Below are 24,053 nucleotides of genomic sequence, written 5' to 3' on the forward strand. Positions count from 1 at the left end.
TACTTCCTGGTAAAACATTTTATAAATAAATATACCCAGAGTGGTTATTAAGCAAAGTGTCTGGGATTTTTTGGGATTGGGACTTGCGAGAACTGAGTTACACTGTGATAGTGCCTTTTATTATTATTATTATTATTATTATTATTATTATTATTATTAAACATCAAGAAACTCCATTCAGTGACACCAGATGTTTTTGGGAATAGTGCTGAATTACTGAGTGCAACAAAATCCAGGCTTTTTCTTTCACTTTCTTTTATTTGAAGCTGGATTATTTATTGGTTATCCTATAAAATCATATATAAAGAAAACACCACTGCCGCAATAACCAGCATCGGCTGTTAGCCGCTCGTGTGCATGGATTGACGACGGTTATCATCCTTTTATAATATATATCTGAAGAATAGTAAAGGGTATAAGACAGAGGTGGGCAACTCCAATCCTCAACGGCCACCAACAGGTCAGGGTTTCAGGTTATCCCTGCTTCAGCACAGGTGGTCCAATCAGTGGCTCAGTCGGAGACCTGAGCTACTGATTGAGCCACCTGTGCTGAAGCAGGGATATCCGTAAACCTTGATCTGTTGGTGACCCTCGAGGCCTGGAGTTGCCCACCCTCCCTGGCATAAGAGAAGCCTGAAGAATCTGTTGAACACGTGTACGATGAAAAGTAGAGATGGGAAGAGTCTGAACACTTGTGTTTTTCTTACACGAGAGATGTGCTAAAGATGGCCGGATCTTTGTAGATGCTTCTGTCTTGCTACAGAGAGCTACCAATGAAGGAAAAACATTGGCACATACAGTACTGCAAGCCAACGCTGCCTTTGATGTGTTTATCTCCATTAATCCATCGCCAGAGAGCAATGCATTGCAGATGCTTCCGGCCGCGAATGAGTTAAGTACTGAACCAATTAGTTCATACGTGGGAACTGGTCGACTGGGAACTCGTCGACGTGGGAAAGAGGTGAACTAATGCGAGGCCCCCTGCTTTTCTGCGGACGCAGAGAATTCTTCTCGGTTTCCTGTGTGCAAAGAAGTTCTCTTCTGCCACAGAAAACTGACACTTTATTTTCAAATATTCTGAATTGTACTGGTATTTAGAAAAGGGGGGAAGGGGAAGACTGATGCACGTCACCCATTAGCACCGAGTGATCAAGCAAGATGTTTTTAGAACATCTGAAATATGTTGTAAAGGCATTTATAATTTAGGTGTCCAGAAATGCATCCAAAGAATTTTTCCTTTGAGGTCTTTCATGGAATGAGGATATAGTGTAATATCTTTGGATGACTATAAAAGGAACACTATTTTCCAGGCTTTAACTGTGTGTCATGTTATAATTAAGACACAGCGGAAATACAAAAACTACAGTATGCTGAGGTCCATGGGATCAGGCCATCTCTTTCTCTGCCTTACTCAGAGCCCCTAAGGCAATGTCCTTTTGGTGTACAGTAGTTTTAACATAGAACATCTGTTTGGCAACTTGCCAGTCCTATAAATAACCCTCATTTTAGGGGAGCCAGTGATATTCTGAACAGTCAACTCAACACGCTTGCTTAAGACTTCAAAATAAAGAATACGTTGCAAAGGCTGTTTTTTTCGGGATTCTTGGAACCATCTGTGGGAAAGTATAATTCTTCTGGGTCTGGGGGCAGAGGGTCTTTAAAGAAAAAGCAACATCGTGTAGCTGAAAATGAAAGCCATAAAGAACAATTTCAACATGGTATTGACGTAGCCCCCCCCCCCCCCGTACAAGTCATCATGGAAAGGGTGTGAAAATATGAGATTAAATATAATTTGCCTGGTATGCTATATATTGTACCAGTGAGAGGTGCTATTTTGCTAGGCAGTATATAAACAGAACTTGTATAATGTAGATGAGGCATATAGTGGGGGGTGATCACTGAAGATGAAGATACCGTTTAGGAAAAGGCTGAAAAAAGTCTTAGTATTGAAACACGTCATGTTGCATATGGTAGAAATGGATTCTTACAACTGGTATTTTTTCGTTGCTGATCAAGCATTATCCTGTCCCACTGCTCCCCCCCTACACCCCAGACTATAATAATAAAAATCAAAATGCAAATTTCCAACTTTTAATATCTTTTAAAAAAAATTTTTTTTTTATCTAGAGTGGAAACCCAAGAAACATTATTGGAAACCACTTCTAATCCCCTCTATCCCCATTTAGCCATGAGAAGATTAAATATTAAAACTAATACTAGGTAGGAGTCATACTACTTTCAAGGAATGATGAGCGGCAGTAACAGTGAAGGTTGGTATTTTGCATGGACGTACACTAATGTTATGAAGGCTTTTCCTATGTTTGTACGAAATTTTCCACTTGCTCCCTGCCCTCATTGCCTTGTGTCCCTTTATTGTACAGCTTTGCCACTAATTTCCGCTCTTGCTTACTTTTACTACATGGCAATTTCAGAAACAAGATTAGCATTGTGAGACTACAAGTACAGAATATAGCGATACAGCTCAACCCCGTTATAGCGCGATCCGTTACAACGCGAATCAGCTTATAACGCGATGCAAGCGTGGCTCCCAATTTTAATTTTTTTATGAATACTTTACAACACGATTATTGGTATCTTAAATACTTTATTGTACATACAATTGTACATTATTTCTAACGCAGTCCGCTTATAACGCGATGTGATTCTTTGGACCCCAAGCACAGCGTTATAAGGGGGTTGAGCTGTACTAAAAACCTCACTGCAAGGGGTCACATTTTTAGCTATGAATCTGCGATAAAGGTTGTAGTGACAAGCTACGGAGTTATTGATCATAGGATTGGCCATATGATTTTCTTTTCTTACTGCACCCCAAAATCATTCTAATAATGGTTTTGTGGTTCAGTTGTACGAATGATAAACAATCCACTCAAGTTGTTACAATTAGTCTTTAAACATCCCTACAGTGTGGATTCCAGAACCGCTCTCTCGATTTTGATTTCACTTTCTTTCCTAGTAACAATGACCTCCCATCTTACATGTTGTATCTTATTTAATAGAAGTACATCTCCTCTACGGTCATGGAACACTTCATTGTGTAAATGTTTGCTTCCATTTCTGTGGTAGTGCAACAAAGATACTGGATAATATGAATATGCACGCTAGGTGGGCCATGTGCCTACATTTATTTAAGCAGAGTCGATGTTATATATATATATATTTTATATATATATATATATATATATATATATATATATATATATATATCAACTTTTTGCCACGATTCTGATTTGTTATTAACAGGGTGTGAAAAAGCAGCCTGCTATCTGCCAATGGCAATCCAATTATAGTCACTTACAGACTAAGTTGACTTGTCACTTCCTATAATGCTTGAAAAGGGAAATTAAGTGAAAATAACAAATTAAGATAAATATTTATTTAACATTTAATTTCGAGAGATAAAAAAAAAATCTGATGGGGTGTGAAACTATATACTGGCCTAAGATAACTGGTATTACAGGTATTGCATAGCCTGTATTAAAGTTGAATTTAATTAATCAAGTCAAAAATACATGTAACCCTCCCTGCCCGGCTTCTAAGGAGATTACATCAGGGTGTATTATATGGCTACTCCGCAAGGACCCAGGAATGGATTCAAGTGACTGAGCGATGAGGTAGCAAGGTTGTAGAATAATGGACGCCAGTAACATTTGTCATAAAACAGTCTTTTATTCAGGTACCCAGGCACGGGGCTCGGACACCACACTTCACATAATGTTATATTGTCTCTTTAATTCTTTATGTTTATCGATGCTTTATGCACTTCCATGAATGCCCAATCTTAACACTGAGAGGGAGGTAGATCTCTTAGTTGCTTAACTGACTGAGACCCGGGCTCCCCTCATTCTTCTGTTCAGGATATCCCTCTATATTATCTCAGTAATGCTAGTCCCATTGGGAATCTTAGCGGGTCCTTTACAAGTGATCCTATTACCTTTTGTTGGTGTGGGAACTGCCACTTCACTGCAGCCGAAGAGGACTGTTAATACAGATCCGTGGTTAGAGCCGATCCACCAGCACCAGAAGTGCTCGTTACTGAGGCCCTCTGTGGCATGCCGTTTGCCTACTTCAAAGCTTATATTGGACTCCCTTAATCTTCTTATGGGATCCTGACTACAACATAATAAACAGGGGGGGCCTGGTCTGCGCTATTACTTTATAAACCTTACTTACCCCTCTCCCGAAGCTCCCCTACTCGTGTCCTCCTGGAACCTAACCTTCTCAAACTTTCTCCTCCCCTTATATACTCTCTGTGATGCCATGATCCCATGACAACACAGGGAGGGGCCCGGTACACGCTAACCATACCAGTAACCCTTTAGAGGGGGGTTACATAAAATAGAAAAAATTGATACTAAAAGAGAGAGTACATGGTGTTTATAAGTGTACATGTTTGAATAACATCCAAAATTATTTAGTAATCGGCAAGAAACGAAACCCAGTGGCGTATTCACCGTGCCACTAAACACCCGCAATGCAGTGTGACCCAAGGTCCGGCTCAAGTTCCGCGCCGGCTGTTGCTCTCTGCTTGATGCGTCCCATCATCCCCATGATTGCACCCAGACAATCCCACCTCTCCCTGCCTGTATCCCCACCCCAGTCTGCATCAGCTCACGGGACCGGAACATGCCTACCGCCCCGCCACAGGTAAAGTGTGTGTCTGTTGTGATAGAGTGTGTGTGTGGGGGGGGGGCGAGATTGAGTGTGTGTGGCGTATTTAGTGTGTGTCAATGCGGGAATTGAGAGTGTGTGTGAGAGAATTGAGTGGGGGGGAATTGTGTTATGTGGGTTAGGGAGTGTGTGTGTGAGGGGTGAATTTGAGTGTATGTGGGGGAGGATTGAGTGTGTGTGGGGAGGCTGAGTGTGTGCGTGGGGGGGCTGAGAGTGTGTGTGGGGGGGATTGAGTGTTTGTGTGTTTGTGGGGGAGAGGGGGGAATTGAGTGAGGAGCGGGGTTGTGAGAGGGGGAAGAGTGAGAGGGGGAGAGAGGCAGGAAGAGTAAGAAAGGGAGGGAAACGTGGGGAGGAGAGAGGGAGACAATAAGGGAGGGTGAGGATGAGAAGGTAAGTGTGAGGATTAGGGGGGGCTGTGAGGGGCTGAGAGCAAGGTGTGAGAGAGGGGCGGGGGAACTCACAAGGCCGCTGAAATTGGGACCCAATTGAAACTAAATTTATTTAGTGATTTTTTAGGGGGGCCTTTCAAAATTTTTGCAGCGTGCCCATGAAATGTAGTTACGCCTCTGCCTATACCCACCTATGAATTAAGGTACAAAAACAACTGTTCTATTTATGCTAAGAAAGTTATTTGGTGAATGCAAAGGTTAGCATCGATGTTTCAAGATGCTTATTATGCATATGATTTGGCTATGAGCAGTAAATAGAGATAGTGAGGAGATACTTGCGTTGACCACACATTTTAATGAATTATCTGAAATTCTGTGTCTATTGCCATAATTTTCTCCCTTTTAATTTGTGTAACATCTTCTGAGTTCTGAGATGTGGTGAACACCTATTCAAGTGTTGCTCCACTACGCAAATCCCTACACTAGCTTCCATTATCCTCTAGAATTACATTTAAAACTCTAGTTCTAACTTATAAAGCTTTTAACGGCATTGGCCCCACTTACACCTCAGCCCTCGTCACCAACTATATACCTAAACGACCCCTGTTCTGCCCACGACATTGACCTCTCATCCAGCCTTATTACTTCCTCCCACTCCCGCGTACAAGACTTCTCCCGTGCTGCCCCCTTTCTCTGAAATTCCCTACCAGGAACATCAGACTGTCTCCCAGCTTTCAGACATTCAAAAACTGTCTGAAAGGTTTCATTAAAAAGGTGAGTTATCTGGCATACTTCTAACATCCACCCCTCCCCCTCCCAACCCTATTGGGACAACTCCACAAACCAACCTTAATAAGACCAGATGTGTGACTGGACCATACTTCATCCCACAATGAGCAGGCACCTTACCTTTTGTCTCAACATTGTCCCTTATTCCCTCTACATTGTAAGTTCTCACGAGCAGGGTCCTCACTACGTCTTGTGTGTCTGTTTGTCCTTATTTGTATGTCATTCTGTTTATTGTATTGTATGTCGTTATTTATATAGCGCCATTAATGTACATTGCGCTTCACAGCAGTAGTACACGTGACAATCATATAAATAACAAATAATATAAATAACAGGTCATGGGAATAAGTGCTTCAGACATAAACGTAACATTTAGGAAGAGGAGTCCCTACTCCGAGGAGCTTGCAATCTAATTTGTAGGTAGGAGGAACGTGCAGAGACAGTAGGAGGGCATATTGGTAAGTGCTTCTGCAGGGGGCCAAGCTTTATTATGTAATACAGTATGATGTATGTTAATTGTGATATACATCACTCTATTCCCCCATTGTACCACGCTGTGGAATATCTTGGCGCTTTACAAATAAACAATAATAAAAATAATAATACCAAGGCACATATTTTGTGAGCTTTGTACACAAACACCACACTCATTGGAAGCGCAGTGGATGTCCTTTGATGGGAATACCCTAGCTCAGGGGAGCGCAAACTTTTTGAGCTGCACCCCCCTGCTTGCTCTCCCTCGCTTTCGCGCCCCCTTCACCTTTTTATGGAGGTGTCAAATGATGCTGAGGGGTCACGTGACCCCGTTGCCATGGAGACAGATATGTGACGTCACTCCGCATGACACCACGGCATTTAACACCGCGCTGCCATGGCAACGCGTCTTTGCAGCTCTGCAGAACCCCGGTAAGTGAGTGGCAGAGGCCTCGCGCGATCCCCCGGCATTTAATTTAAATGCCTCTGGGATGAGCGCGGGACCTCTGCAAGCACCCGCGCCCTCCCCCCCAAAAAAAATCCAGTGCCCCCCCGCTTTGCGCACTGCTGCTCTATTTCTTCCTGAAATGGAACACCAGCAAGAATGTGATATTACGATGACGAAGTAAAATATGTGGCTATTATCTGGGGTTAATTGTTTGGCTGTAAGATGCCAGGGCTCTAAGCCAATTATTATATGTGGTATGGAAGACGTCAAGATTACAAGCTGACAATTTCTCTGTTAGGAACGCATGCACTATTTTAAAAGAGATGCAGAGAAGGCAATGGCACTAAAATTTGTGGACGATTGAGTTAATGCCTGTTTTCTCTCTCCTAAATTGGTTCCATCTGCCAGTTGGCAGGAGACTTGATCTAAACTGCACATTTAGCTAACACGTGGATGCTGGAAAGAGACATGTTAGGCTGTAACTTGGGTCTCATGTTCAAATGTAAAGGTTGTGGATAAATTAAAATAACAACAGAGATAAAAGGTAGAAGAGAACAGTTCTCCTAAGAGTATCAAAAGGTATCACAACAAACAAAAATACCACTTGTGAGCACATTCACAATCACATGTCTCAGATAGGTCTGCAACCCTGCTTTTCACCATCTCTTAGCACAAGGGTGCGCAAAGTATTAGAGTTATGACCCCCTTGCCTCTCCCCCCTCCCTCGCCTTCTCCCCCCCTTTGTGCTCGCGCCCCCCTCACCTCTTGTGGCGACGTGTCATAGCAGCCTTCAGAATCAAGGTAAGTGGGTTGCAGAGGTCTCACACCATCCCCCGGCATTTAATTTAAATGCTGTGGGGAAGAGCACAGGACCTCTGCAACCACCCGCATCCCCCCCAGACAAATCTCCCGCCCACCACTTTGCGCAACGCTGTCTTAGCATAAAGTGCTTCCACTGCAGCCAGGGATGCTGGGAAATGACACACAAATGAGCACACAGTGTGATTTTTTGCTACATGTCCATTTTAACATGGACCCCTTATAAGCTTATGCCTGCTGTATTACACAGCTTTCAGCACAGTCTGGGTTTAAGAAGTGCAGAGCCAGTAAACCTCGTCACAGACAGTTGTTTTGACTTTTTGGGTATCAGTGGGAGGTTAGTTATAATGACTTTGCAACATGGAGCTGGAATAGGTTTCAACCACACATTACAGAAGTTATGGTGGTTAAAAAAAAAAGGTGACAAAAACCCTCCACCGTGCAATGGTATCACAAAACATTATCTGCTTGTTATGCGTTTGTCAGCCTCACCACATTGTCATTGAAGGGACAGGATGCAGAGAGAAAAACTTCTCTAGCAATTAAAAGGAATGTCTTACTGCAGTGATTGTAAAACATCTTGTAGCGTAGGAGGGATCTCCTTCCTATCCTCCTCCACACATCTCAATATCATTTCTACCTCAACTGTCCGTCAAAACGATTCACTGCAAATAAGACTCAAAGATGTATACATGTGGGCAATAGTCTTAAGGATTTCTGGAGAATTGTTACTCTGTCCTTAAAGCAAACACCCACAATTAGGCCAATGTGTTTGATTAACCCCCACGCCTCTATACACATCAAGGATACTATAGCACAGGGGGGCGGGAGATTGTGCTGGGGGGGGGGAGCGTGGGTGTTTGCAGGGGTCCTGTGCTCTTCCCCACGGCATTTTAAATTAAATGCCGGGGGATCGCATGAGGCCTCTGCAACTCTTTACTTACCCAGATTCAGACGCTCTGTGAAGCGTCGATATTGCAATGCGGGGGTCATGAGACGTGACATCACACGCGTCAAATGAGGATGCTGGTCACGTGACATGACCCCGCAGGGTCATTTGACGCAGTTCTAAGGCAGGCAGGGGGGCGCGTGCATCGAGGCAGATAAGACGGGGGCGCAGCAGAAAAAGTTTGGGGGTTCTCAACTCCAGTCCTCAAGGGCCACCAACAGGTCAGGTTTTCAGGATATCCCTGCTTCAGCACTGGTGGCTCAGTCTTTGACTGAGTCACTGATTGAGCCACCTGTGCTGAAGCAGGGATAGCCTGAAAACCTGACCTGTTGCCCTGACCTGGAGTCGCTCACCACTGCGATAGAGCAAAGCGGAGTTAACTTTGACATATGATAATGAGAAATGTATGCAGGATCTTATGTTGACCAGCAGAGTTTTTATTTTGTAACCCTTTGCCAATCAAGGAAACTAATGTAAGGTTCAGCAGACCGCAGTGGACCAGAGGGAAACGAAAGATGTTGGATAAAGAAAAGAAACCTCAGGCTATAGCTAAATTGAAATGATAAAAATTACAAAGCTTACAAAGCTGGAATTCCCTTTGGGATGAAGCCCCAGTAACATTTCTCCACAGCCGGTTATTGCAGACCTTGTGCACATTCTCCAAGGCTCGCGCGTTCACAGATAATATTGCTTCACAGTTTCAATAGTTCACTGACACTTCTTGTGGTTGGAATATTGAAGTGTGTGTTCGTTTGTTTCACTCTTCCATTGCAATGAGGTTCTGCATTTGCAGATTATTATGCTTTTTTTTTTTTAATGCCTTTAGGATTTAAATTTGAAAGCAGCAAAACGTGATCTTTTAAAAATAAATAAATCAGTTCTGTAGTACTGTATTAGATAATAGTGACTGTATTCAACTCTTACTACTTTGATTTTTATAGCAGTTTTTAATTAGAGATAGGCGAATTCGCCCAAATTCGTTTTCCTAGATTTTTTTTCGCCCCCCCCCCACCTTCCCCCCAAATTTGTTTTGCGGTGTAAAATCTGCAAATGGATTTGGTCAGTTTTAATCTGCGCAATTCATCAAAAACCGCCACTGGTTACAATCCGTTGACGGATTTGTGCAATCCAATCCACAGATTCGCAACTCGTTGGCGAATTCTTAAAATTCTGCAGATTGGATTCTGCAAATCCGTCCATTGATTGCGGAATCCACGGAGAGTATTGGCAGTAGTAATAATAATAATAATAATAATAAAAAAATCGCCAAACGCGAATCGCCCTTTTTGAGATTGATCCACTGAAATCCACGGACCAGAGGAACCGGCCGATCCACTGCGGGTACAAATCAGCCCCCCAAAATTTGCTCATCCCTTTTTTTTAGCCCACCTCCCAAGCAGTACACGATCTTTGCAATCCTTGTTTGGGATAATTTGTTGCAAATGTTTCCAGCAGTTTGAGCTGTAAACTGTAACAATAGATAATGTTACCTTAGTAATAATAAGAATACATTGTAACTGCTGAGTTACACTGACTGAAGCAGCCATTATGTTAGGCTTTTGACAGCTTTATAACAGGAGCCTCAAACGATTGCCAGGTTTAGGTAAGAATGTAGAATTATATATGGTCACATGCTTTACAACTGCGGTGCGCAATCTTTTCTACTCGCGCCCCCCCTCTCTTACTTCTTCTTCGGCTCCCAGCGTCAAATGACGCCGCGGGGTCACAGTGCCATGCCAACGTGATGTCACATGACCCCGCAGCGTCATCTGATGCTGCGTTGCCATGGCGACGCGTCCCCGAAGAGAAGGTAAGGGAAGTTGCAGAGGCCTCACGCGAACCCCCGGCATTCATTTAAATGCCTTGGGGGAAGAGCGTGGGGCCTCTGTAACCGCCGCGCCCCTTCCTGAATAATCTTGCGCCCCCCAGTTTGCGCACCGCTGCTTTACGACATGAAAATAAGAAGAAAAAAAGTTGGAAAGTAGAATGCTTTCAATGTAAATCATGATTTAACCCATTTTACATTGTGAAGACTTCCACATTTAAGTGTTACAGGCAGCCCTCGGTTATCCAACGGAATCCGTTCTGGGAGTAGCGTTGGATAGTGAAACCATTGTAAAGTGAGCCCCATGTTAATCAGTGGCGGTGAGCGTTGGATAACCCGTTCCGGCGTCGAAAAACGGCCCTTAGGGTTGCATTGTAAAGCGTTGGATATGCCATTCGTTGTCAAGTGAAACGTTGGATAGCGAGAACTACCTGTTTATCGTTATCTATTTCCTCTTTTTACTTTATACATGATTTTTCTTTGTAACCCCGTTTCTGTCATACTTATTTATGGCTCTTAAAGATCTATCATCGCAGTGATTCAGAAATGAACACAAACACTTTTAGAATAAATGATATGTTCCGGATCTATATGCAGGCTAAACTAAAATATCACATTGAAATTTGAGCCCTCAAATCACCTAACACCACTCTTATAAAGTGCTCAATAAAATCCCACGATTTACTGCCTAAGGCATTGAGGAATGGGGTGTTCCAATCATAGTAACCACAGATCATTGTGAACTCCGAGGAATGGAAAGACATATTTGCATCTTTACATGTGTGCTTCCAGTGTGCATGTGTTTGGAATGAAATGGAAGGCAAAGGATTACATGACTATTTGCAGAAACCCTAATTACACTATTACATTGACTATTTTTATGGTGTATTTCCCAGGCTGCTGGGCAACACAGATGGAAACAGCAAATAACAGAGGTACATTGAAGCGCATCCGAAAGAGGTCCCATGCTATGGTAGCAGACGTATTTGAGGGAATAGTTAGCAAATGGAAAGATACCTCCTTTTGTAAGGAGACAGTTTTCATAATAATTCTGCCATGGTCAAATACCCATTGGAATAAGTTCAGGTTAATCTTAAAAAAAAATAAAACAAAGTTTAAATACTGTCAAAATAATGTTATCTAACATTTTCCAGAATTCTATTACATATCAAGGAGGAATTGTTTAGGCTATTAGATCTTCAGGCTTAAATAATACTATAATGCATCTATTTGCAGTGTATAACTTCAACAAGGGAGCATTCAGTGTGCTGTGTGGGGACTTTTACTTTTGCACCAATGGACAAGTTGCAAGTTGCATGCTTTCCCTAATTAGTTATTATGGCATAAGTACGATTACAGTACTTTTCATATCTAGCAACACACTGTATACATACAATGAAGAAAAGGCATTGTTGATGTGTACGGCTGTACTCAACAAAGACCAGTTGCTGCTGTTATACTCCTGCCAGTGACCGCAGTTTATCAAGGGGAGTGCAAGATGGTTTTGCTGCACTCAGCACTGATGGGGCCTGCTGGGAAGGGAGGCACTGTACTCAGAATGAGATGAGAGCTCTATATTCAATAGCCTGTCCTGTCTTCCCCACTACCATCGGCGGACACTCAGCAATCCTGTAAGTCTCACAGGTACAGCACAACGAGAGTACAGGTAACAGTGAAATCTCCCAGAGGGTGGGGGAAAACCTGTTACACAAATACATTTGTTTCCTCGCGCGACGGCCCGGTCACGTCACGGCCACGCCCCCTCGTCGCATCCAATTAGAATGCACAAATCGCTGAAGCTAGAGGCAAGCGTGAAGCCAGTAGCGCGGTTGGTGCCCGCACGCACCCACCATGGACTTGGTCTAAGAGATAACGGTGAAAAGTGTTGCAAACTTGTCTGACAAGTGATATTTTTATTTCCTGGTTTCTTAAGAGAATGCATGTTTTAACTGTAATGTACAGGATAAAGCTGATAAATAGTTGGTGTATCACACTAATTAGCTAGCTCATTGTTTTTCAACCAGGGTTCCTAGGAACCCGTGGGTTCCCTGGGCATCCCTTGAGGGTTCCCTATAATTTTCAGGTAATTGTAAAATTGTACCAAATACAGAAGAATTTACCATGCATCTTATGTCAGAAGCGCTGTTAGTGAGGTTTGGGATTCCTCAGAATTTCACGTAGGGTTTTTTAACCCAGCGGTGTGCAAAGTGGGGGGCGCGGAGACTGACTGCGGGGGGCGCGGGAGCTGCAGGGCCTCTGTAAACCTTATAAAAGGAAACTTATCAAAATGTGGCGCTCTAGATTATCAGTTGATACACAGTGATACTAGTGCAAAAAATATAAGCAAAAATATATAAACAGTGATACTTATACAAATGTTTATGAAGATGCAGCTGTAACCCGGTGGAGATTGCTCGGTCAATCCTCGTGATGTGAAGTATGAAGAAGTGTCCGGGAAGCGCAATATGTGAATAAAGATAAATAAATCGTAATAGTGCAATATTGTTATGATTATGATCAGAATGAGATGTCTTGGCTCAATATTTAATACTCACAAACGTGAGAGGATATAAGGCACGTAAAGGTATCTTTAGGGATGTAGTTTTCACTCAGTAGACAAGGGATGCAGAACTCAGTGTTCACCCAAATATCTGGACTCCCAGGGACCTTAAGAAATACAACTGGACATAGTGCAGACCGTCTGTACAATTTATAATTGGTAAGTAGAAAAAGGGAGTTACACTCACATGATATCAGTTAAAAACAAGCATTTAGATCTCTCTGGATCTCGCCAGCCGAACGAATGATGTCTCCTAGCCCCTCTCTCGTGGCGTGCGTTCCAGCGGTGCGTTCCACTCAACCGGAAGTGATGTCATCCGCTCCGTCCACTTCCTGGGGTTTCGGCCGGCTCAGAAGAAAAACGTCACTCTACGCGTTTCACCACATAGGTTTCATCAGGAGTCACTCCTGATGAAACCTATGTGGTGAAACGCGTAGAGTGACGTTTTTCTTCTGAGCCGGCCGAAACCCCAGGAAGTGGACGGAGCGGATGACATCACTTCCGGTTGAGTGGAACGCACCGCTGGAACGCACGCCACGAGAGAGGGGCTAGGAGACATCATTCGTTCGGCTGGCGAGATCCAGAGAGATCTAAATGCTTGTTTTTAACTGATATCATGTGAGTGTAACTCCCTTTTTCTACTTACCAATTATAAATTGTACAGACGGTCTGCACTATGTCCAGTTGTATTTCTTAAGGTCCCTGGGAGTCCAGATATTTGGGTGAACACTGAGTTCTGCATCCCTTGTCTACTGAGTGAAAACTACATCCCTAAAGATACCTTTACGTGCCTTATATCCTCTCACGTTTGTGAGTATTAAATATTGAGCCAAGACATCTCATTCTGATCATAATCATAACAATATTGCACTATTACGATTTATTTATCTTTATTCACATATTGCGCTTCCCGGACACTTCTTCATACCTCTGTAAACCTTACATACCTTGGCTCCGGCGGCTTCTAAGACGTGTCGCCATGGCAACGAGGCGTCAAATTACGCTGCAAGGTCGTGTGACAGCACGTTGCTATGGCAACGTGACGTCATGCCGCCAGAGCCGACGCTGAAGTAAGCGGGGGTGGGGGGCGGGTGGGTTGGAGCCACGGAGTGAGGGGAACCGCCGGCAGGGGGGCGCAGGAAAAAAGTTTGCACCCCCCTGCCTTAACCAAAAAAAAAAGTTTGGAAAACACTGAGCTAGCTAGTGAACATCCATGGTCTCCATGCATAAAATTGCCCTTCAAGTAAGCATGCAGTAAACTTTAGCTGGCCCAAAAATTCCAACAGCGGTCCAGAAACCTTTCATCCAAAATCATCGACTTGCTAGTAAAGGTTTTGGTGTTTACCCAAACAATTGGTTTTCTTAAGCATATCTTCCTGTCTGTGTTATAGACACCTCTTCCACAAGTAAAACTAATCCAACTAGTATTGCAAAGCCAGTAGCTAGTAACTTACAAAAACATTATCCTGCAATGATAAGGAATTAATAGTATTTTAAGTGAATTTATGGCTGGACCTTGCAAGAGGCAAAGCTCTTTGATTGAAACTGAAGGTTCGTTGGACAGATTGGTTTGGCTGATCTGCTGAAAGTTATGAACAAGTGCTGTTTAATCATATGATGACTCAAAAGCAGGCTCTTCGAGGGGTATAAACTGCTCCAAAATGAGACACTTAATACTATCCATATGAAAGTTTGGCTTCTGGCAGCTGATATGCAGTTGTGTCTGATTTACAATGCACGTGCATTCACAGAAACATCAGGGAATCTCACCTCTACATAAATACAGCAAAAGGTTGTAAAAACACCTTATATATCATATGCAATTGTTTTCAGATTTGAGGCTCTCCTGGTTTCAGCCTACAAGCCAATAAAATATTGGCCTGTCTTTCAGTTTGAGGGCAACCATTCTTAGGTCTTGCAAACTCAGCTTTTTTTTCCTTTTTGCACAAACTGGCTGCAGTTACTGGTAAAAGGGAAATGGTCGTTTCTCTCTCTCTTTTTTCCTGGCCTCATTTCATGCAAACCCACAAGCAAACACATTTTTTTTAGTACAAATAAGACAGTGTGTCTCGCCAGTTAAAGCAATTCATACATGAATGTAGCGATTTAACAGTGCCAATTGCTGTCTCACCAGTATTAAGAATTCAGTCACATCTCTCTCAAAGCAGCTGAAATGTACAAAGGAAAGTGTGCAAAACGCGAGGATTTTAGCAGAACCGCTGCACGCTTTCATGTAAATGAAAACAAGCATCAACTGGCTCACTGAGGATTCTGGGGAATCGTGTATTACTGTCTGTTTTCTGCCTGTGCTTGAACATAGAAAGTACAGTAATAGTGTGTTCTTGTTTACCTAAATGCTGGTGTTTGCTAGCAGTAAATCCTGCGTTGAATGTGTGATGTTTATTATTTATCTTTCCAACCACATATGGGGGCGAGTATTTGTATACAATCGTTTTTAAGGTCACAATCTGTAAGTGTATGCACCACAAACATGTAATATGTAGCAACCTTCTTTTCTTCCTCCTTTTCATCTGTTTTTATGCTGTATACAGTTTTCACTCTCTATGAGTTATTCGTTAAACTACAATAGTGCCAGTCGGGTCACCAACACCTGGAAACTCCCATTTACTTAAATAGGAGTTTCCTCGCGATAATGCTCAGATTGGAATGTATTGAAGCCAGCTCTATTGTATTGGTATTTGCTGTCCTTGGTCATTGTTCTTCCTTGAGCTATCGTATCCCGTGTTCGATCAATTAACCTTCCCGACCCTACACACTACTTATCCTTAAACCAAAAAACGATTATTATTTTTAGAACCAAAATAAATATCCCAGCGTGTATTTCAACAGAATTTATTTGTCTACCTTTGAGATCTAGATTTTCTCTTTGTTCTTCTGGAGGTTTGCCACGTAGCAATAGCGGGTCGGAATGCAATTCTCCTGAAGAATAGCCCAGTAGGTTGTAAAAGTTGTGCAGTGCAGTGCATGCCCCTAGGGAGGGTTGGTTCATCAGACCCTGTTGAGCGACTGCTGAAAACTCTAGCCAGGGTCCAGTGATGAAATCCCCCTTCAAGGCCAGATTCACCATGATTATGGGAGGCTCAATTCCTTTAAATATTAGGTAGGCCATCATAAACCACAACCAAGTAGGTTCCCCCTTCCACTCCCAGGTGCCTAAATGGGAAACTGTTTCTGTGGCAGATCCATGTAGACAAGTGGGTCCCAGAGGACAGATTATCACTTAATTTTAGGAGTTTTCCTTTTTAGCTTTCTCCCTCCTTGCAAAACTGCAGCTCTCATCTACACTCTGCCTTCTCCCCGACTCTACAGCAGGGTAGAATACAGTTGGCAGACATCTCAATCTCAGACTGTTAGCAATCTTCTCCCTGTATGGACTCTAGATGATTGGGTTCAACCTGTTCTAAATATAAAAAAACGGAACCATTTAATCAGGCATAAAAAATTACGAATGAAAGGTCTGTCCGATAGTTCCACTATAGTTTAACCCTGTTCTTTCTACATGAAAATAGATTTAAAAGACACTTTTAACATAATTCCAATTGATCCCAATCACAGAAGGCTTCATAGATTCAGGAGGAAAGGGCACTTCTATCAATGGACAGTCATGGTTTTCGGCCTATCCAACGCTCCCCACACCTTTACTTGAATTATGAAGTCTGTAAACTGAGAACAAAAGCAGAAGTCCTTGCAAAATTACTAGCATTAGTCCTGTTTTTTCACCAAGCTCCTCTTCTGTGCAAACAATTCCAATTTGTTCTGGTCCCCCATATTCGTCAAGCGAGACCCTGGTCAGCTCTAATCTATATAGATTAGCTCTCAAGGAAAGATTTTCAACTATGGACTCTTCTTTCTCTTCATCCTTTTTGTCCCCTTCTAGAGCCTCTTCCTTTTCCGTTGGGGGAATTCTCCTAGAAGGGGGCTATTTACAGTATTTGGTCAACAGCTGAGTCTCACCTCCACATAACTCTTTTAGAACCAAGAGCAGCTAAGCTTGCTCTTCAGTACCTAGTCCCTCAGGGCTACCACAATGCAAGGGTGTTGATTCAGAAGGACAACAGGATGGCAATGTCCTATATGAACAAGATGGGTGGCACCAGCTCCAAAGCTCTCTGCTGCAAAGCTCTGGAGATTTGGTCTTGGACTCTTTCAAGACAGATTTATCTCTCAGCTAAGTTTGTTCCCGGGAGAGGCCAACAAGGTAGCAGATGCTCTCTCGCCAAAGGCTAACCCTCTTCATATTGTCTCTCAGGAGGGACAAGTTACTTCTCCTGGCAGACACATTAAGGAGGATGGCTGCACATCTCTTTGCCACCCCATGCTCATCACAGATTTTGAGGTTTATATCCCAGGTCTGGACCCAAGTAACAGAAAATGGATGCTCTCTCATTTACATGGACAGACCTAGAATTTTTATATGCCCTTCCACCCCATCTCTCCTCTCAAGGGTTTTGCAGAAAAACAGAACTTCCCAGGTGAAAGCAGTGGTGTTGATATAGATTCCTTTTATAAGTAAAAAGCACCAAAAAGATTGCACAAGCAAAAGCAAGAATGGTAAAATAGCCTGGTATATGAGGAGGGAACTCCCAACATGATTAGGTCAACCTTCCATCTGGTCCTTCACAAGATTTCAACTCCCAAGGTAAGTTAAGTCAACCACAAGACTCCAAACCGGACATCCTAAGACATGCGTGGATAGAGTACCAACAATTGATCACCCCACCGTAGAACATGTTTAGATTTTATGGTTGCGCCTTTTATTTTTCTTTGTGGTTATCTGTTGAAGAGGATTGGTCATTTCACATTAACATGATATTAGCATTTCAAAAAACGTTTATAGTCTTGTTTATGTGATTCTGGATGGTTTAAAAAAAAATATATATATATATATACAGTATATATATACTGGGAATATACATGTTATTCGTACCATTTATTAAGTGATTCAATAGGGTTGATTATATAATATATATATTATTCTTAAATTCTAGGATTTGTGAGTATCATTCATTGATATATTGCACCCTGTAATTTTTTTGTTGCATGGTGTTGATACACCACATCTGGCCATCCAAGCAGTGGTCACCGTTGATTCACATCCTCTAAAAAGACCCATCTTCCATTAGGGATCACCCTCAACTGCTTTTAGGGGTTGGCGAACCTCTTACTGGATCTCTCACGGTCCACATGGATGGAAGTCTCTTCCTTACACACCAAGACCACGTACTAGACTGAGGCATAATGCAATCATTCACAACTTAAGATTTTGGCATATTTCCAGGGAGTCACAAACCCCACTACCGATTAATCTTGACGCGGTCTTAGATTTCCTAGCCCACAGGTTTCAAGAGATTTTGGCAACATCTGCCCTCTTGGGTCTTATGACACAGCCTTGGGCACCCTCTCTAAGGCACAGCTTTAGCAAGACCTATTTTATCCAAATACACTAAAACATGGATATTAAGCCTCTATTAGATTTTCTGTCCTCTCTAGGCAACACTCACTCCCATAGACTTAAGATCCGTATCTAGAAAGTTGTCTTTCTTACTGGCTCTGGCCTTCGTGGCTAGATTATCTAAGCTCTCCCTGGTTCATATTTCCTTAAGGGAAGAATAAGAACTAGTACTATGGCCAGATCCCCAGTAAAATGAACAGAAGACCATTCTCTTTGTGTAAAGTGTCTGTCTACCTAAAGAGAACTTCCACTCTTAGACAAGTCATTACCCAGTTGCTGGACCTGCCAAAATGAATACTATTCGAGGTTGGATACACTCATCTATGAACCAATCTCGCATCAATGTCTCACAGTTCAAAGGACACTATCAGGGGTGCTGATGCTACTAAGGCAGCTGCACGGAGTGTCTTTTCCCTTTACCCAGTGCGCAGCCTGGTGGGCACAACTGGAAACCTTCCGACCAGCTGTTGCTAGGTAGCAAGCCTCCGGCAGGACAAAGCCCAGCTTGCAGGAATCCCTGATCTGCAAACTTTCTGTTCTGGAGAAATGGATTGCCACCTAACAACAGAATCCCATCCCTCCATCCCAGTGCTGTGTGCCTTCCGATTGCCTTTGTATTTCTTTATATGATCCCCTTCTTTGTGTCCTTATTTCTAGGCTCCAATCAGGGCTCCAGACAGGAAAATCCAATGGCTCCTACGGAAGGTCCCGAACATGGTATTAATTATCCAGACTTACGGAATACTATAAATATTACACCAACAAAGACTGGGTAAAGGTGTCACGTTGACATGACAATGGGGCGTCATGTGGCATCACATTGTTATGACATGGGACACCCTTTGATGTCACGTGATGTCCCTTTGTCATGGCAAGAAAACACCATTAACGCCGTGGCGCCATGATGAGGAAAACTGCAGGAAGACATCGCGAAGGAGAAGGTAAGAGGCCTCGCACCAGTTCCCTGCACCGAGCCCCGCAATATTACCAGCCAGCCCTGCTTCCAGAGATGCTTACCTCAGAAGGGGGTTCCAGTATCTCTCTGCTTTTTAAAGTTCCTCCTTGTGTGGGCCAATAGGAAGCTGCACCAGATGACGTCACGGCTTCCTATTGGCCATAATATGAGCCCTCCTACCCAGCCGGAGCGGCTACTATCACCTCCTACCAAGGTATGTATCTCTGGAAGCAGGGGGTCCCCTGTGCTGAAATGAAGTGGGGTTCAGCTCCGGGGACAGCCTACTTCAATTCAGTGCAAAAAAAGAAAAATAAATGTGTAAAAAAAAAAAGCATGTGAATTGCCTTTTTACACTGAATGTGCATTAACTATAGATGACGTGCTATAATAGTTATATCCCATATTTTGCTATATGTTTTAATGCATTTAATTATTTCATGCCATGTTCTAAGTCAGGGGCGGACAATCTTTTTTCAGGTGTGCCAATAAATGCTGTCCTACTGCCTCCTACATCCGGTTTAATAGCTAAACCGAAACTAAATAACAGCAAAAGTAAACAAGGATAATAAAAACATTAAAATAGTATAAACATTTTTTTTATTGAGAAGAGAAGAAAAAAATAGAAATCCTAATAAATAAATTAAAAAAAGAAGACTCCGAATTCAAAAGGTTTCCATGTGATTTCTGAGCTTGCATTTCAGGTTCCCATTCCGAATGCCATGGCCTCAGGTTGGCCAGCTGTGTTCTAAATCAGGGATGCGCAAACTTTCTGCCTTGTTTGCTTTTCAAGGGCTCCAAGTGTGTGACAGCAATCACTATAACCTCTGCAGCATCATCATTTTCGGAAAGGGGCTCACGTGCATACATTTACTGCACTTAAAAATGGACTTGACATGCATATTTGTTTAAAGATTAAGTATGACCATTAATCATGTCTCTGTAAAATAATCTGTTTAATCAACGGCTGTGCAGCTGTGCTGTTAGGGGCCTGATTGTAACGCTGAATGACCAGGGTTGTTTTAATGGAAGTCTCAGGTCCAGAGTTGAGCTGGGGTCCACTTCGCCTGGACCCCAAAGACGGCTTTGGGAGCAGCTTCAGTCTGTATGGAAAATCATTCTCTGCGCTACACCGCTCAGCACTGGACTGGAGACAAGTAGCCTGCCATGTGTCTTATTGTCTGGTTACTATACATTTCAGTTGACATAACATAGGGATCTGCATTGCTATGTGTTTTTCATTACATTACCAGTGCAATCTAACCCAGTGCCATTTTACTTCTACAGTCCACGATAAACACAATGTCATACTCCATATCCTTTTCAACCACCGTTGGCATTCAGCCTGCACTTGTGCCTGCCACACGTCATAGATTCGGTGCGGACAAAAGCAGCAGTGGACAGGCAAATGGAATGAAAGAACATGGTTCTCAAATTGAACTGCAGCCAAGTAGTCATCAAAGCCACAGACAACTGTGTGAGCCCAGCAAAGCTAGCAGTCCTATTTACGCAGCAACATCTGTCATCTCCCGCTCTAAAATAACTGTCCCCTACAGTCCACATGCAGCGAATGTTTTCCACCCACGGGAGATCATCCTTATTTTTCATTCCACGCTCCTGCTTTCTCTATCTACTTTTATCCTTTTTTTTTTTTACTACTATGAGAAGTATTTTATGTTTGTTGACTAACTAGAACTAAAAGTTTAGCCTACGATCAACCAGATAATAAAGAAGGTTGGCCCTCAACAGTTTAAAGCGTTTTAGCCCCAAAAGAAGTAGGGCTTTTAAAAGGGGTTCACTACTCTTGATTTCCACCTTCCTCTATATTTACCTATTCCTTGATGTCTAACTTCTGATTTCCTGTATTTCTTTGACATTTTCTGTTGTTTCTTCTTAATAATAATAACTTTAATACATACAGCACGTTTCTCCCAATAGAACGCAGTGCTTCATAATTACAGTCTAGTTCGTTGTATGCAGCATATAGGAATTTTACACAGATGAGGTTACAATCTATGTTTTTGGTGCCTGAGGCACAGGGAGATAAAGTGGTCACAAGGAGCTGACACCAGGATTCAAACTCAGTGTAATTGTTTACAGCCAGTGCCTTTACTCACTGAATCACTTTAATTACTCAATATGTCCTTTCCTGTTTTCATTTTACCATTGCCACTTATAGTAGAAAAATGCGCAGAATTCATTGTTTGTGTCAGTTACGGAGAACACTAACTTTGTGATCACTGTACAACAGTCACTTTTACTCAGCGTCACCTTACTTTAAAGCAGCGGTTCCCTCCTCCATCCCCCTCTTTTATATTACTAGGATGGGAACTAGAGGGTCCCAAATAGGTCACATCCCAAATAGGTGCGGTTCAGCTCCGGGAACCTCATTTCCCCACATACCTATTTAAATGTCCCATGTCATGTGATCAGTGGAGAGCTGTGACAGATGATGTCACGGCTTCATGTCATCCTGCATAATGCAGGAGATTTAAACGGCAATTGTGTTCCCCCTGGAGAGAACCGCAACACGCTACCGTAATTGTTAAATATCTCGGGGACCGGGGGGTCCCCGAAGCTAAAAATGTCCTATCTTTGTAAAAAAAAAAATGGTCAACGGAGACTGGTGTTTTAAATAGCCACAATATCCATTTTCATATTTCCAGTCATTATTGTTTTGTTTCAGCAAATCCCAATCTGGATAATCCTAGGTCATCCGAAGGTAATAATAATAATAATAGCATGTTCTTGTATAGCGCTGCTAGTTATACGCAGCTCTTTACAGAGGCATTTTGCAGGCACAGGTCCCTGGCCCATGGAGCTTACAATCTATTTTTTGATGCCTGAGGCACAGGGAGATAAAGTGACTTGCCCAAGGTCACAAGGAGCCGACACCAGGAATTGAACCAGGCTCCCCTGCAACAATCTCAGTGTCAATCAGTGTCTTTACTCACTGAGCCACTCCTGAGGTAGAGGAGGATAAAACATGCTCGGTATTTCTGAGTTCTAATTTCATGCCCATTAGTAAGTGAGTATGGCCGCGCTTATAGTGCCGGCGATGGCGCTGCAAAACAAATGTATTGCCGCAGTCTCGTGCGCTTATACTAGAAGCGACGCGACGGAGAGACGGCTTGGTCGCAATCGCTGGAAGTCAAGTCAGGTAGATTTTTCCAGCGACCGCAGCGTGACGTCGCGTCGCTGTCGCCGGCACTATTAGCGCAGACATCTATAAAGTAGTAACAAAGGAGGGAGACGGGTAGGGGGTAGGTAGTAGGGAGTAGGGGGTAGGGAGTAGGGGGTAGGGGGTAGGGAGTAGGGAGTAGGGGGTAGGGAGTAGGGGGTAGGATACTTTTTATTGGACCAACAAGTAGTTGAAATGTTACAGGCTTTCCAACCTCTCAGGGTCCTTCATCGGGTAACATCTATAAAGAGCCTTGGGCTGCGTTTATAGTTCTGGCTACAGCGACGGCGTGCAGCCACACAGCAACTTAATGTAGTCCGTAGCGACCGCCCATAGTGGGTGCGACGGCGTCGAGTAATGTCACAGTGACCAAAATCGCTGTAGTCAAAAGAATTTGAGATTTCCAGTGACAGCCGCACCACGTGATTGGCAGCAGCCAATCACATAGCCCCTTCCGCCAGTGACATCGCACACCAGAGTGCAACTTTCGCTACGGCGACGTCACGGGTAGCGTCGCCCTCGCTGCAGCCAGTACTATAAACGCAGCCTTGGAGTCTGGAAAATGGGATGTGTGTCCTAGTCAAAGACAACTGTATTTGTTCACGAATACAAACTCTTGGGACCCATCTCTTGTATGGTCTTGTATTTTAAAATACAAAAAAAAAAAGATAGCCAAATAATTTTTTTACAAGCTGTTTTCTTTCTTTATAAGTCATGTTTCGTTTTATGCATTGTGCATTTGTTGCTTCCATTACGGTTACATTTATTGGGTCACCCTCCACTGAAGCATAAACATAGAAATAATAACTTTATTTCATGTAGCGCATTTCTCCCAACGGGACTGTGGGTTTCACAATAACTTGCCCAAGGTCACAAAAAGCTGACACAAGAATTTGAACACAGCTCCTCTGCTTTAAACCTCCATGTCATTGTTATCAAGTCAGTGCCTTTACTCACCGAGCCTCTCCCTCAGCTCCTAAATACAAGCTTCCACTTAATAATTGCACCTAAACAGGCGTACCTGCTACAAACACATGAATATAAAAGGACAGAACACAACCCCAAATAGCATGTTTCTACTTAAATAGATCTAGCAAAGAGTTGACATTAGAGAATATCTTGCTTATTTCTTTAAATGGCTCACCTTGCCCTCCTATACAGTAGCTATTGAATTGAATTAAAAGCCTTGGATATATATATATATATATATATATATATATATTTCTTTAAATGGCTCACCTTGCCCTCCTATACAGTAGCTATTGAATTGAATTAAAAGCCTTGTGTGTGTATATATATATTATATATATATATATATATATATATAACATAAAACAAGCAGTCAGCACTCTGATGTAAGGCAAAAAGGCAGTTGCTAGTCCCATAGGAATCCACATGACATATGAACCAGCCCAAAGACCAGTAAAGAGACGTGCACGGCCCTGAGGAAGGTCTCCCTGTGAGACCGAAACGTTGGCTTTCGTGTATCTGTTTACTTTAATACA

At 42.8% G+C, this 24,053-nt stretch overlaps 1 protein-coding gene across 3 annotated transcripts in view; it reads right to left on the reverse strand.

Annotated features, from left to right (window-relative positions):
- PDGFRB (platelet derived growth factor receptor beta) overlaps window positions 1–24,053 on the reverse strand; it is a 101,922-nt gene that overhangs the window by 76,474 nt on the left and 1,395 nt on the right. The window lies entirely within an intron of this gene.

The sequence above is a fragment of the Ascaphus truei genome, chromosome 5 (genome assembly GCF_040206685.1).
Source record: "Ascaphus truei isolate aAscTru1 chromosome 5, aAscTru1.hap1, whole genome shotgun sequence".
NCBI classification, from domain to species: Eukaryota; Metazoa; Chordata; class Amphibia; order Anura; family Ascaphidae; genus Ascaphus; species Ascaphus truei.